Source organism: Eumetopias jubatus, unplaced genomic scaffold (assembly GCF_037043125.1).
Source record: "Eumetopias jubatus isolate StellerSeaLion01/CBP00866 unplaced genomic scaffold, mEumJub1_p1.0 scaffold_94, whole genome shotgun sequence".
Taxonomy (NCBI): Eukaryota; Metazoa; Chordata; class Mammalia; order Carnivora; family Otariidae; genus Eumetopias; species Eumetopias jubatus.
In genome coordinates this window covers 191666-207864 of record NW_028274900.1, presented here as the reverse complement: position 1 = coordinate 207864, position 16199 = coordinate 191666, and the positions used below count along the sequence as shown (strand labels likewise).

The following is a 16199-nucleotide window of genomic DNA, read 5'->3' as shown; positions in this document are numbered from 1 at the left end:
TATTGTCTTCCCACCTGAGACTAACCGCATCTTTGAATTCAGGAAATACAGTATTTCAACATATGGGTGTACCATGAATTTCCTATTTATAGACATTCAGGTTATTTCCAGTTTTTTATATTGGCTGCTGCTGGGATCCTTGTTTTTTTGTTTTGTTTTGTTTTTTAGGATAAATTTCCAGAAGTGAAACTGTTTGGTTAAAGTGTGTGCAAACTTTAAGGCTTTTGATAACACTAAGTTTGTTAAGAGAATATTTTGGTGTCTCCTGCTTTGGATTTTCATAGTTTTTTCTCTGTCTTTACCTGTACTAAAACACATCTAGATAGAAAGGGAAGAAGGAGGCCTGGGCTCTTTTCACAGTGGCGTGATCTTGTACACTGGGAAGTCTGAGGTGTCCACACACAGAGAAATGTTAGAACTAAGAAATGAGGTAGGAAGGTTGTCGGGTACAACATAGATACACAAAACCACTTGTATTTCTGCATACCAGCAGTGATCATCTGAAAATGAAATTACAATAACAGTTCTGTTGTTGTGGCATCAGAAAGAAAACAATAGGAATAGATTTAGCTAAAATACAGGGTTGCCTGCTGGAAACTAATAAAACATTTTTTTAAAAAAAAATCAAAGATCTAAATAAATAAAAGTCATCCCATGTTCAGGAATTGAAAGACAGTATTGTTACCGTGGCAGCACTCTCCAAATTGATCTGCAGATTCAGCACAATCTGTCAAAAATCCCACTTGGCTTTTTGGCAGAAACTCACGAGCTGACTCTAAAATTCATATGGAAATGCAGGAGACCCAGAGTAGCCAGTGCAACCCAGAAAAGAAGATCAGCATTGGAGGACTCCTGCTTCCCCATTTCAGAGCTCATTTCAAAGCCACAGTAATCAAGAAGGTGTGGGACTGGCAGAAGGAGAAATGACTAGACCAACGAACACAACGTAGAGTCCAGGAATAAACCTTTACATTCATGACAGATTGGTTTTCGGCAAGGATGCTCACACCGTCCGGTGGATTGTTCAGTGCACTCCACGAATGGTGCTGGGGCACCTGGACAGCTGGATGCGAAAGAAGGAAGTTGGGCCCCTCCCTCAGGTCATACCCAGAAAACCCCTCGTAATGGATCATAGACCTCAGCGGAAGACCTAAAACTGTAAGACTCCTGGCGGAAAACATAGAGGCCAATTTTTGTGATCTTGGACGGTAAAAGCCCAAGTGACTAAAGAAAAACTTAAATTGTATTTATCCAAATTAAAAACTTCTGGACATCAGAGGATACCATCAGGAAAATAAAATGATAACCTAGAGTGGGGGAAAATATTTGTACTCTCACATATGCTAATCCCATGTCTAACGAGGTATTTGTTTCCAGAATAATACAAAGAGCTCTTACAGCTTCACAGTGAAAAGACAAATGACACCGTTAACAAGTGGGTGTAGGATCTGAACACACATTTATCCCAAGAAGATACGAATGGCCAATAAGCTCACGTTAAGGGTTATAACCACTTTGGGAGGAAGCTTGGCTGTTCATCAAAATGCTAAACGGGCCACATCACCCAGAAGAGGCGAATTCATAGAGACAGAAAGTTGGACTAGTGGTTGCCAGGGGTTGGGGGCTGGAGGAGCTGAGGGTGACCACTGTCCAGTGTGGGATTTCTCTCTCTTTGGGGTGATGAGAATAGTCTACAGTCAGATGACGGTGATGGTACAACTCAGCGTAGCAGGGAGGATCAACTTTGAGTAAACACAAGGGCTCACCTCATGTGGCCTGTTGGTGACACAGACACAGCCCTGGAGTGACAGACTGTTGTCCTTTGAGGGCAGTTGTCCAGCGTTGGGTCATTCACAGAGTAGCCTGGGGAATGCGCGTCCGTGTAACATGCAGCCTTCTGAAGAGTCTGTGGTCATAGAGAGGTAGACTTGAAGAGTGTTCACACTCGGAAAACACAAGTGTAGCCTCTGAGCTGTCAGCCACATGTCGGGGGCATAACAGATTTCACAAGAGATCACAAGCACATCAAGAGTTTAATTCTGTAGCCTCAAGTTGACCTGTTGAGGTTTTGCTTACAAAGCGGACAAGCCTGCACAGGAGGAGGCTGTCGTGTTGGGATTGCGCCGCGTTCCTTCCTGCTTTCTTCCACCAACAGAATTCAAGCGCAGAAAGCATAAGATTTTATGTCAGCCTTTGGTAATTTGATATTTAAAGGCACGAGCGTTCTAAAGAGAATTCCTGGGGTTTTTTTTGTTTTTTTGTTTTTTCAGATTGTTGATTTCTTTTTTCTTTGGGTTACTAAGTATTTTCTGATGTTTAGCTTGTACATGTTATGATATGAATTTAAAAAAATTATTTGGGAATAGGGAGAATTGTAAATCATTTAGTATGTGTTATATTCCTCTTGTAGTGTTTCATTATTACTTTTTTGTCTTTTTTCTTTGTTTTCGTTTATGTTTTAGAAGTAATATAAATGGGGGGGAAGTAAAACTGCTTGGTAAAAGAATATTCCCTTAACTTTTTTGTTAAAGCTAGTTTTCTCAAATACCATATTTTATTTTGTTTTATAGGGATTTGTTTTGGCTGTTACTATCATGAGGGAAGCAATTGATGAATTCCGGCGTTTTCAGCGAGACAAGGAAGTGAATTCACAGCTCTACAGCAAGCTTACAGTAAGAGGTTAGCAAGACCCTTTTGATCTAGCTTATCATTTGCTAACTGTAATCATCATTTTAGAGTGAACATAAGTGAAAGAAAACGTGTCTTCATTCTGTTACAAAATAGTATTTTTCGATTACATATGGTATCTAATTAATTTTTTTTAGTAATCTCATGACTACAATTTCAAGAGAACACATGTGAAACCCAACTGGTGTATGCACATTTTCTGTGAATATCACCTTACCTAAAATCTCTGTTTGTGTTCTATTTAAACGCAGTCGTAAAGGTCGGACAGACATCTGGTACCATGGCCTTAAGTGAAGGGACTTGGAGCCCCTACAATAAATGGTCATGATCCAAAATGATAACTGCTTTATGCCCATTTCTCCTTCACTTCATTCAGGGCTTTAACCCTTCCCTAATTTTATGTTTTTAAGGAGCTTGTTTATTTGGTCTCTCAGTCCCAGTGGAGAAGAAGCGATGTGTAGAGGAGTGTGGGAGAAGCCATTATAGGCGGGCATTATGCCTGTCGGAAAGTGACACCGTGACAGTCATTACCTCAGCGAGGGACAGTGAAGGAGGGCACTGAAGAGCTAGACAAGTATGCATAAGAACTTGGAAGCCTGTTTATAAAATGAGGCTTAAAATGGAGTTTGTATCTTCTGTTTACATGTGGACATTTGTACACTGGATTTATTTATTTGAAATAATTCTCCAAAAAATATTTCTGTAGCTTATTGGGATATATTTCATATAACATAAAGTTTATCCATTTAAAGTATACAGTTCAGTGGTTTTTGGTATGTTCACAGAGTTATGAAACTATTAGCACCATCTAATTTTGGAACCTTTTTTTTTTTTTTTAAAGATTTTATTTATTCGACAGAGAGCACAAGTAGGCAGAGTGGCAGGCAGAGGGAGAGGGAGAAGCAGGCTGTCTGCTGAGCAGGGAGCTGGACGTGGGGCTTGATCCCAGGACCCCAGGATCATGACCTGAGCTGAAGGCAGCCGCCCAACCAACTGAGCCACCCAGGCGCCCCTAATTTTGGAACATTTTTAACATTCTAGAAAGAAACTGAATATATTAGCCATCATCCCATTCTTGCCCCTTCTGACCCTCTTCCAGGCCCAGGCAGCCCCCGGTCTGCTTTCTGTCTCCGTGGATTTGCCTCTTAGGACAGGTCACAGAAGTGGAATCGTGCAGTATGTGGGCTTTTGTCACAGGCTTCTTTCACTTGGCATTCTGTGTTCAAGGTTCGTCGGTGTTGTGGCACCTGTCAGGCTTTATTTCTGTTTGTTGCCAAATAATATTCCACTCTGTGGTATTCTGCGTTGTGTTCACCGATTCATCTGTAGACGGACGTTTGGTTTGTTTCCACTCTAGGCTGTTGTAAATAGTGCTGCTGCGAATGTCCGTATGTGAGTGTTTTTGTGTGAACATTGTTTTATTTCTTTTGTAAATACACCTAGAAGTGAAATTGCTGGATTATATGGTAACTTTGTTTTTGATAAACTGCCAAGCTGTTTTCCTAATTGGCTACCCCATTTTGCATTCTCACCGGCCGTGTGTGAAGGTTCCGGTTTCTCCACATCCTCACGGGCACTGTTACTGTCTGTCTTCTTTATTGTGGCCGTCCTGTCGGGTGTGAAGTGGTATCTCACTGTGGCTTGATTTGTCTTTCCCCGACGACTAGTGCTATTGAGCATCTTTCCATCTGCTTATTAGGTGATTGTATGTCTTTGGAGAGATGTTTATTCAGATTTTTTGCTTACTGTTTTTTTTTTTTTCTCATTGTGTGTACCTCTTTTAAGATACCACCTTTTTTGCTTTTCGCAACGGATTTGCCGCCAGAACACAGGTGTCGTGAAAACCACCGCTCAACCTAAAACCAAAATGGGAAAGGAAAAGACTCACATCAACATCGTCGTCATTGGACACGTAGATTCGGGCAAGTCTACCACTACTGGTCATCTGATCGACAAATGTGGTGGGATCGACAAAAGAACTATTGAAAAATTTGAGAAGGAGGCTGCTGAGATGGGAAAGGGCTCCTTCAAGTATGCCTGGGTCTTGGATAAACTGAAAGCTGAACGTGAACGTGGTATCACCATTGATATCTCCCTGTGGAAATTCGAGACCAGCAAGTATTACGTGACCATCATTGATGCCCCAGGACACAAAGACTTTATCAAAAACATGATTACAGGCACATCTCAGGCTGACTGTGCTGTCCTGATTGTTGCTGCTGGTGTTGGTGAATTTGAAGCCGGTATCTCCAAGAATGGGCAGACCCGTGAGCTTGCCCTTCTGGCTTACACACTGGGTGTAAAACAACTAATTGTTGGTGTTAACCAGATGGATTCCACTGAGCCACCCTACAGCCAGAAGAGATACGAGGAAATCGTTAAGGAAGTCAGCACCTACATTAAGAAAATTGGCTACAACCCCGACACAGTAGCATTTGTGCCAATTTCTGGTTGGAACGGTGACAACATGCTGGAGCCAAGTGCTAACATGCCTTGGTTCAAGGGATGGAAAGTCACCCGTAAAGATGGGAATGCCAGTGGCACCACACTGCTTGAAGCTCTGGATTGCATCCTGCCACCAACTTGTCCAGCTGACAAGCCCTTGCGTCTGCCTCTCCAGGACGTCTACAAAATTGGTGGTATTGGTACTGTCCCTGTGGGCCGAGTCGAGACTGGTGTTCTTAAACCTGGGATGGTGGTCACCTTTGCTCCAGTCAGTGTTACAACTGAAGTGAAGTCTGTTGAAATGCACCATGAAGCTTTGAGCGAGGCTCTTCCTGGGGACAATGTGGGCTTCAATGTCAAGAACGTATCTGTCAAATTGTTCGTCGTGGCAATGTGGCTGGTGACAGCAAAAATGACCCACCCATGGAAGCAGCTGGCTTCACGGCTCAGGTGATTATCCTGAACCATCCAGGCCAAATCAGTGCTGGATATGCACCTGTGCTGGATTGTCACACGGCTCACATTGCTTGCAAGTTTGCTGAGCTGAAGGAGAAAATAGATCGTCGATCTGGAAAAAAGCTGGAAGATGGTCCCAAGTTCTTGAAATCTGGTGATGCTGCCATTGTTGATATGGTTCCTGGCAAGCCTATGTGTGTTGAGAGCTTCTCTGACTATCCTCCTCTGGGCCGTTTTGCTGTTCGTGACATGAGACAGACGGTTGCTGTGGGTGTCATCAAAGCAGTGGACAAGAAGGCAGCTGGAGCTGGCAAGGTCACCAAGTCTGCCCAGAAAGCTCAGAAGGCTAAATGAATATTATCCCCAATACCTGCCACCCCAGTCTTAATCAGTGGTGGAAGAACGGTCTCAGAACTGTTTGTGTCAATTGGCCATTTAAGTTTAATAGTAAAAGACGGGTTAATGATAACAATGCATCGTAAAACCTTCAGAAGGAAAGGAGAATGTTTTGTGGACCATGTTTTTTTTGTGTGTGTGTGTGGCAGTTTTAAGTTATTAGATTTTAAAATCAGTACTTTTTAATGGAAACAACTTGACCAAAAATCTGTCACAGAATTTTGAGACCCATTTAAAACAAAAGTTTAATGAGAAAAAAAAAAAAAACATACAACCTTTTTTTTTTTAATTTTATTTTACTGTGTTATGTTAGTCACCATCCATTACATCATTGGTTTTTGATGTAGGTTCCACGATTCACTGTTTGCGTACAACACCCAGTGCTCCATGCAGAACATGCCCTCGTAAATACCCATCCCCAGGCTCACCCGTCCCCGGGCTTACTGTTTTAACTGGATTAATTGTTTTTTAATTATTGACTTGTAAGCATTCTTTATACAATCTGGATTTAAATCTCTTGTCAACATATGGTTTGGAAATATTCTGTCTCGTTCTGTGGCGTGTGTTTTCTTCTTCTCGGTATCCTCTGACGCACAGAGTTTTCATGTTATGATGTCCAACTCATCTGTGTTTTCTTCTGTTGCTTTTGCCTTTGGCATTGGAGCTAAGAAACAGTTTACCAACCCGAGGTCACGAGGATTTACTTCTTTATTTTCTTCCAGGGATTTTATAGTTTTAGCTCTGACATTCAGATGTGTGATCCACTTTCATTTCATATTTTGTGTATGGTGTGTGATATGGGTTCACATTCCTTTGCATGTGAGTATCCAGTTGTCCCAGTACCATTTATTGAAAAGACTATTCTTTTGAGGTTAAGTTGAATGATTAACTATTAAGAAGCTTTGATGCTTAAAGCTGTGGCATGATAGAGGTTAGGTGTGTTGTAGAAAAGAGGTATGCTTGCGTTTTGGAAAAGAGAGTCCCCAGAATGGCCAGGCAAATTAGGTGTAACCTTGGTATGTCTTTTTTAGAATATAATACAGATCCTGGCTTATTTTTTAAATTGTTTTTAACTGTGGTGTTTGGACTGTGTAAAGATTTGTTTCTGTGTATTAATTGTATCATTCAGAACTAAATGGTATGGTGGCATCTGAGAAACTGGCAGAGGAGGCAGTCCTGCATGCCCTTCCTTTCTTCCACAGAAGCACGGAAAAGTCAAGCTCCTGCCATGAGGAATGCAGCCCACAATCTGGACTGGGGACTCTGGACCCTGCTCTGAAGGGAGTAGAGCAGAACTTACTTGCAGAGAATTGTGTCTGTCTGTCCAACCTGTGAGGGACACATGAAGGACGGACTCAGGATGTCTTTCTTTCATCTAACATGGATGTCACTCAGGACAGAGGAGCCAAAAGCCGGTGGGCATTTCTCAAGCCCATGTCAGGCTGAGGAGAGGCAGCAGTAGCTTGGGGCCAGCATTGACAGTCGACACACAGAATAGAGGGTCACGTGCCAAGCCGAGGAAGCTGGAGAGGGGACTTCTTTGGAAAATTGGGGCATGTAAAAGTGCCCGTGTTTACTGGGGAGTTTTGAAAGTCACATCCAAGGCCAGCCCTAGATCACACTCAGAAAAGACCCCGAGAAAGCGTTTTGCCTCTGGCCAGTCTCTAGGCTCAGTGCAAGCAGAGGTGAAAGCTCAGGCTGAGTTCTAGGCAGCCTGGCTCTGTGTTGGAGTCCCCAGCACAGAGGCAGTCTGCGACGATCGGGAGAGGTTGGTCTCCCTTTCTCCCTCCCTTGCTTCGTTCCTCCCCCCTCGCAACGCCTTCCTTCTTCCCTCCCACCATCCTTCCCTTTCTTAGTCTCGCCCCCTCCCCATGCAAGGAAATCCTTTCCAAAACACTGGCTGAAAGACTTCTCTCCATACATGACAAAGAATACACACTTTACAAAATGAGTCTACAAAAGTCACTCTACGTGCATGGCTGCAGCATATACCGAACAACAAAACAAACCCAGAAGAGGGGGAAGTGCCTGATTTCCTGAGTTACCAGATTATAATAGTCAAAGTGTACAGGTTTCCACAAAAAACTTACAGAACATGCAGAGAAACCATGTGGCCTAGTCACAGAGGAAATGAACAGAAACCGTCCCTGCAGAAGCCCAGATTCTGGACTTAGGAGACAAAGTCTAGATCAGCTGCCTTAAGGCTGTCCAAGGAGCTAAAGGAAACAACTGAAAAACACTGACAGGATTAGGAAAAATGATGGGTTTTTTTGTTTTGTTTTTTTGAGATTATATTTCTTTCTTTGACAGAGACACAGCGAGAGAGGGCACATAAGCAGGGGGAGGGTCAAAGGGAGAGGGAGCAGCAGGCTTCCCGCTGAGCAGGGAGCCCGAGGTGTGGGGTTCGATCCCAGGACCCCTGGGATCATGACCTGAAACGAAGGCAGACACACTTATCGACTGAGCCACCCAGGCACCCCGAAAAATGATGTATTAACATACAGAATACCAATAAAGGTATAGAAATTATAAAAGAAGCAAAAGGCAAAAATTCTGGTGCTGAAAAGTACAATAAATTAAAGGAAAAACTCACTGGAGAGTTTCAGCAGAGTTGAGCTGGCAGAAGAAGGAATCAGTGACCTTGAACCTAGGTAATTTCAATAACTAGATAATTTCAAGTGGAATTACCCATTCTCAGAAGCAGAAGGAAGAGTGAAGGAAAATAAGCAGGTCCTAAGGGACTTGTGGGTGGTGCCAAGTGTACTACATGTGCACACACTGGGCATCTTGGAAGGGAGAAAGGGTGGAGAGAATGTTGTAGGGAGTAGTAGCCATTAACTTCCCAAATTTGATGAAAGACATGACTCTACATACTCGGGAAAATCAGTGAATCCCTAGAAAGATAAATGCAAGGAAATCCGCACTGAGACACATGACAATCAAACTGTTGAAACCCGAGGACCAAGAGGATATTCTGAAAGCAGCAAGAGAGAAACACACAAGGAAGGGCTCTTGAGTGAGAAACGCTGGAGGTCAGAAGGACGTGGGGTGACATTATTAAGATGGGAAAAGAAAAAAATGATCCACCAAGCATTGGATGTCCGTAAACCTCTCATTCACAAATGAAGGCGGATTGAGACATTTCCAGATGCCTTTAGAATCGAAAACAGGGACTCAGGCAGATAGGCATCCACCCATGTTCATGCAGCACTATTTATAATTGCCCACATGTCCACCGGTGGGTGAATGGACAAATTATGGTGTTTTTTCACATTGGAATATTATCCAACCATAAAAATTAATGAATACTGATAAACCCGGATGCCCCTTGGAAACATTACACTCTGTGAGAGAAAGCAGACACAAAGGGTCACGGACTCTATGTCATTTACACGAAGTATCAGAACAGGTAGATGAATGGAGCTAGAAAGCAGGTTGTGGTCGCCACGGCCCTGGGAAGTGGCGGCAGCGGCGGGCGGGGGGCAGCTGCTTAGTGGGCATGACACGTCCTCTGTGTGAGGGAAATGTTTTTGAGCTTGATAGAGTGGGTTGCACAACATCGTGAATGGACTCAGTGCTGTATTCACTTTAAAATGGCTGATTTTGTTATGTCATTGTCACCTAAAAATAGTAAAAAATGAAGAAGGCATACTAATCATATCTTTTACACTTCTGTGACACTCCAACTCAGAATATTTTAAAAATAATTGTCAGTGGGTTTATTTCAAAGACAAATGCAAATTTACCTTTTTAAACAAGATAGATCATCATTGGTGATCTTTGGAAGGACATTTTTACGTGTAGATGATGATGATACTGCTTTTTTTTTTGACTTCCTCGTGAGTGTCAGTAACTTGCTCATTTGCATAACTGCCATTCAAGGTAGGTTGGCTTATCTCCATGTTACAGGTGAGGGACCTGAAGCTCAGGCCATGTGATTTGCCCTGAGCCACTGCAGTTTTGGTAGAGTTCATATTTGAACCCAGACCATTCTGATGTCAAACCCAGTGTTCTTTCAACTGTAGTGCTTTGCTCTGTGGCTGGTTATTCTGATGCAAATGACTGATAGGTAAAATCTGGGATGTAAAAAAAAATGCATGTATATGCTCATTGACTTTAGTTTGAAATTTGTTTTCTTGTCAAGAATACGTTCATCTCCTTAATTTCTAGTATTTCGTAGTGATCTGTTCTTTGAATGGCATTGATGGCTACTTCCTTATGTGACTTAACTGTGGTTTGTTATATTTACAGTATTTGATCTTTTTGTATTTGGAGTTCTTAAGCACATTCTTGTAGAAATACTCTGGGAAAAGTTTTCTCTATGTTTTCTGTGGAAAAGGAAAGCCATGTCCACTTTTAAGTATGCTCCTATCTTTGGGGTGCTTTGTTAGAAGCAGAGAGTATTTTAACTGGTATGCAATGTCAGTCAACACTGAGATTCTTTATTTATTTTTTTCAGTTTATTGATTTATTGTTTTAGTTATCTTTGCACCCAGTGTGGGGCTCAGACTCACGACCGTGAGATCAGGGGTGTTATGTGCTTCCTGTGGAGCCAGCCGGGTGCCCTGACACGGACGCTGTTTAGTTAGCTGCATGTGTCGTTACTTGAGAAGCTGCTTCTCTTGCCGTGTGGGAATTCTCTGTGTCTGCTGCTGCCCCTGTCACTGCTTTCTCCCTGTTTGTGACGACTTTATTCTTCATGTTTAGCCCAATGGACAGCCTCTGAGTCAGAGCCTAGCAGGAGAATGTGAAATTGTTGGCAGCTCTTACAAAAATCCCTGACGAGGACTTTGAATTGTGGGGCCGTTCTGTACTTTGATTCTTTTTACCTCTTGCTCAGGAGAGGTATCTGAACTGCACACTTGGCTGCAGTCATTCCACTGGCTGGCTCTCAGTTCGGTTCCCGATAGTCCCTAAGGACCCAGTGTGTGTGAGACACTGCGATGACCTGACGGGATTCAAACATGAGTAAGTCCTGGACGACGCTTTTTAAAGAGTTCATGCACTATCCTAGCAGGGACGATAAATTCAGAGTTTTGTTTTTGTCTTCATCAGCCACCAGATCTCAGCAGGACAACATCGTGTCACCCACTGTTGGTGGAAATTCCAAATTTACACCTAAAGCTAATGTGGGACTTTCGATTCAGAAATGGATCTGGAATTCTGTGATTGCAGAATGATGCAGGTGACTGCAGGTGATGACTGCAGTCAGTCTTAGCTGTTTCTTGTCATGGTTACGGCATTTTGTTATTTAACGTGCTTTCTAATATTCAGACATAGGAGAGAGGGAAGTCTGTTGTCTTTGAACATTGTGGGCATTGTGCGTGTGTGCACGTGTGTGTATGCGAGGAAGAACATTTACATATTTACATGCTTCTGGTGTTCCAGTTTCCTTGCCAAAAAGGAACTTTATCCACAGAAAGTGGCCATGTCCTTTATTCCTGTCTGTTTTAGCATCTTTGATCCTTACCGTCAACACTGTTGCTACATACTTGTTAAAATTCTTAGTAGCTTTTTTTTACATAAAATATCATGAATTATCTTAATGAAATTCATCTTTTAATGAAATTGTGTGTCATAGTTATTCTTGAAAAATCAAGGGATCTTAAAATCCGTCTTTACTGCCTTTTACACATTGTGGGTGATGTGCACTTTCACAGGGAAATCCTAATATGTAACTGGTTTCATGAGTTACTGCATGTTCCACTTGGTAAGAAGGATTTCCTTTTGTGACAGTCATGTCTTCAGATAGTTGGGTTTTTTAAAAAACAGTATTCTCAAATGTTAGCAGAATTTTCCCATCAGAAATTGCTTGAGAGCTCCTAAACTCAGAAGTAATCAGAATGGATTGTCGCCATGCAGTCCGCAGAGAGGCGTCAGTGACTTTCCTTCTCTTATTCGAGTGGTTTCATCTCTCAGTGGTCCACTTTTGTGACAGTGCAGGTGAAGAACAGTGGGTACTTGGAAGTCCTTTCTGTGTGTTTTCTGTATGTAGTCAGAGCAGTCCTTTGATAAATGTGCTCACCTTCTCACGTGTTTACATCATGCGGTCTTCTTTCCTGTCTGTGGTCTGAGCAGCGTTTGGAAAGCATCCATAGAAGAATGTACAGTATACATTACTACATTTGTACCATAGAATAGTAGTTTTTTTTTTTTAAGATTTATTTATTTATTTATTTGAGAGAGAGAATGAGATAGAGAGCACATGAGAGGGGGGAGGGTCAGAGGGAGAAGCAGACTCCCTGCTGAGCAGGGAGCCCGATGCGGGACTCGATCCCAGGACTCCAGGATCATGACCTGAGCTGAAGGCAGTCGCTTAACCAACTGAGCCACTCAGGCGCCCAGTAGTTCTTGATCCTAGTATGTGTCAGGAACACACAGACAGTTGAGATTTGTTATCTCATCAGTTCAGTTCTCTGTGGCTGTACCAAGGTGGACATAGATACCCGGAACTAGGTATGTACTCATTACCCTCACCAGTCTTTCTTCCTCACGTCACCCTAAGAGGATCTGTATGAGCTTAACTTCATGATATTCATACACCATGTTTTGTGTTGTTTTGTTTTTTAAGATTTTTTATTTATTTGACAGAGCACAAGCAGAGGGAGAGAGAGGGAGAAGCAGGCTCCCTGCTGAGCAAGGAGCCCGATGTGGGACTTGATCCCAGAACCCTGGGATCATGACCCGGGCCGAAGGCAGCCGCTTAACCGACTGAGCCACCCAGGCATCCCCCTTTACACCGTGTTTTTTATTGCATTGTTTGGAGATTAGGGGCCACGAGAAAGTAATGGAAAAAACTGGCTAACACAAAGTACCTTTTCACAGGTGAGAAGTGATTGTTGTTTTGTGTGTAGGTACCTATATGTGCTAGCATCTGGGACCTCTCTCTGCTACCTGGTGTCACTCTGGTGGTCACCCTTAATTATCGGCTTCTCAGCTGTGTTCATACCGCTATTTTCTCCCGAGTTACGCAGGGCGGCTGGCATATGTAGGGACTCAGGAAATGGGATGACACCCGAGGAATTTCCAGATCAAATAGGAAAAGTTTGAAGCCTGATCTTGTCAGCCAGCCGCCCAGTGAGGGTTCCCTTTTCCTGACGTCCTTGCCCGCTTTACTTTCTTTAACTTGCCAACTTCCGTGGTGAAAAATGCTCTCCTTGTGTTTTGCTTGCTGCTTACCTTTTAACATTTCATTGTTCATTTTGATCTTTGATAAAAGTTTATTCATCTTTTTTCATACATCTTTACCTTTTCATAATTTCTCTAAGAAATTTATCTGGTGACAAATATTTTTGTCTTGACTCATTTTTGTATCTTTTTCTTTTAAATGTAGATAAATTTGTACTTTTTATGTATGTAGATCTGATCTTTTCCTCTGTGGTTTTTACTTCAATCTTAGAAGGTCCATTCAACCCCGATGTAAATGAGTGTTTTAATCTCCCTACAGTGTTTCTGTGTGTTCATTTTCCGTAGCCGCTTGTAATTTTACGTATCAGGTGTGCGTTGTATGGAGAAAGGGATCTGTCTTCTTTTTTCTCCTCAAATGGTTAGTTAGTTCCTTTAAAAGCAGTTATTAACGTGACTAAAGCTCTTTTCTCAGACCTTGGAGAAATGGATCAGATTTGTTTGGGCCCTTTTCTTCGCTTTCTTGTCTGCTGCACGGGCTCATCCAGATTTCCGTGCCAGTTCCATTCCAGTTTTAAATAATGTTCCTTTTTAGCATGTTCTAGTGTCTTGGAAAATCTTTCCCTCGCTCCCTCCTCCCCTCCCTTTCTCCATCAGTTATTTTTCGTTTTCATTTTTTTCTTGTTTTCCCTGAGAAACACGAAACACTCTAAATATAAGATGATTGGGAGTTTTTCCTTCTGCTTGTGAGTTAGACCAGTGGCGTCGAAACCTCATAAATAGGCTCATGGTGGCTTGCCGTCTTCATCCGTGATTTCTTCATTCTTCTACCAAGGATCGATGTCAGCCTCCACACTTGGGAGTCTTTGAGCAGTAAGAAACTGCCATGGGATTATTGAAAATCTAAGGAAATGAGAGACTAGGGACAATTTTGAACCATCTTTAGTTCATATACCTCTCAGTAGTAATGTCACCATGCTGATTCATGTAGGGCCTTGGAGTTTTTGTACCTTTGTAGGCCCAGGAGAGAGGAAGGCTTTTTCCTAAAGCTTCTGGTTTTCGTGTTTGAGAACCTTAGAACTTGTTAATTATGGACTGTTCATATTAACAATATTTTGTATTTTAACATTTGGTAGATGTATAACAATTCTTTCTAAGCACAGAAAACAAAGATTAGACATTTCTCTTATGCAAACACCAGCAGGCTTCACCAAGACTTTGAAATGTCCTGTCAGTAGTAAGACCCTAAAAATTTTCATTTGTACCTGTTAGTTGAGAAAATATTTAGTATTGAGATACTAATTTTTCAAACCCTTGTACTTTTCTACAAAATCTTCAGTTAACGCAGTGAATTGCAATCGATACTTAATTTCATTATTTAGTTCTGCATATTGCTTCAGGCAAAAGATGTGTGCCGTGGTGGGCTATAAAGTATTCTGTATGGATACGCTCTTCTGGCAGCTTCTGAACTCTGTTGGTAATTACATGGATGGTATAGACTGTTTTAGCTAGGGACATCATTTTAGAGGGGAAGTGGTTGCCTAATATAATTGATCCAGTAAAGAACATTATGTGCTTTAAATGTTTCTTACCACGATAGAATATTTTATTATTTCCATATTCTTTCTAAAGCTATCTCATTTTTTTTACTGATGGAACAAGAAAAAGATTTGATTTTGTTTAACTTGAGCATCTTAATTTTTTTGTTATTGCTAAAGAATGCTTTTTAAAACTACTCTAATTATTGCTAGTGAATGTTTAAGAGTAAAAGTTGGTTACTTCCAGCAAGATGCTTTATAACCCTCACCCCAAAACAGCAGTATTTCCTTTTTTTTTTTTTTTTTTTTAATTTCCTAGGCTGTAATTACTACCATTCAGACATCACTGTATTTGATCTCGCTCTGCTTTCTGTCAGCTCTCTGGAGTGTAGGTTTCCTGTGGGCAGGGCCTTGCCCATTTTGTTCCCACTTTTGTCCCCAGCCTGTGTTGGGGGAGGGATACCACATGCCTCCCTGCCCCTGCCCGCCTTCAGCTGAAGGCAGAATGGGCCACCCAGCCGGAGCAGAGTCCTGGCCTGTGGGCTCCCAGACGGGTTTCACGGGGCCCGTCTTTGTTTCCATCGCTTACCGGGGACAGCCTCAGACTGTAAAGCGCCCTTCATTGTCACGAGATTTTGTCCATCTCTATTCGTACCCTTGCCTTTTCCGCTGTGTTTCTAGCCCTCAGGTTCCTTCCCTGCCTCTGGCTCCCACTGCAGACCTCTCTGATGTACCTGGTGTACCTTCTGGACTTCATTGAGTGCGCTCTTCCTCTGCAGCCCTGTCACGTGCTGGTGGTTTTTCAAGCAGGGCCTAGGGCTGCTTCACCTGGCGCAAGGCACTCCTCCTGTCTCTCCCTCTTCCTCCCTCATACACCCGATCCAGTGGCTTTCAGCTGCCGATTCCTTGCTCTTAATGCCTTCACGCTGCTTCCAGCCCCTCTCATGTTCTAGCTGAAGAAGTCTGATTTGGCAGTTTTTTCCTTTAGGATTGTGCTTTTGCTTGGCCTAACTAAAGTTCAGAAAGATTTTCTGCTATATTTCTCCTATGTTTCTTCTTCTAGAAGTTCTTTGGTTTTAGGGTTTGCCTTAGGTATATCCATTTTGAGTAAAGTTTTGTACCAGTACCTGGTGTTTGTGTAAGTACTTTTTTCGCATGTGGATATCCAAATGCTTCTAGCACCATGTTTTGGAAGAGTGATGTTTTTCACATGGCATTGCCTTACACTTTTGTCAAAAATCAGTTGTGTTTTGGGGCGCCTGGGTGGCTCAGTTGGTTAAGCGTGGCTCAGTCGGTTAAGCGCCTGCTTTCGGCTCAGGTCATGATCCCAGAGCCCTGGGATCGAGTCCCGCATCTGGCTCCCTGCTCAGCCTGCTTCTGCCTCTCCCTCTGCTGCTTCCCCTGCTTGTGCTCTCTCTCTTTCTCTCTCAAATAAATACATAAAATCTTTAAAAAAAAAATCACTTGTCTTTTATCTGTGGGTTTATTTCTGGACTCTCTTCTCCATTTATCTGTTTGTCTCTTTATGCTAATACCATTCTTTTTTGATTA

The 16199-nt window shown here is 42.4% G+C and overlaps 1 protein-coding gene and 1 pseudogene across 13 annotated transcripts in view; both read left to right on the top strand.

Moving 5' to 3' along the window:
* The window catches only part of LOC114207991 (putative phospholipid-transporting ATPase IIB), an 80225-nt gene that overhangs the window by 39478 nt on the left and 24548 nt on the right, over positions 1 to 16199 (top strand). For 5 of the 13 annotated variants that reach the window (XM_088020635.1, XM_088020640.1, XM_088020636.1 and 2 more), the window contains 2 exons: positions 2571 to 2679; positions 3099 to 3262. The gene's annotated coding sequence lies outside the window, so the exon portion shown is untranslated. The other 8 variants (XM_088020645.1, XM_088020637.1, XM_088020643.1 and 5 more) reach the window with 3 other exon arrangements.
* LOC148161672 (elongation factor 1-alpha 1 pseudogene) lies at positions 4497 to 6140 on the top strand (annotated as a pseudogene).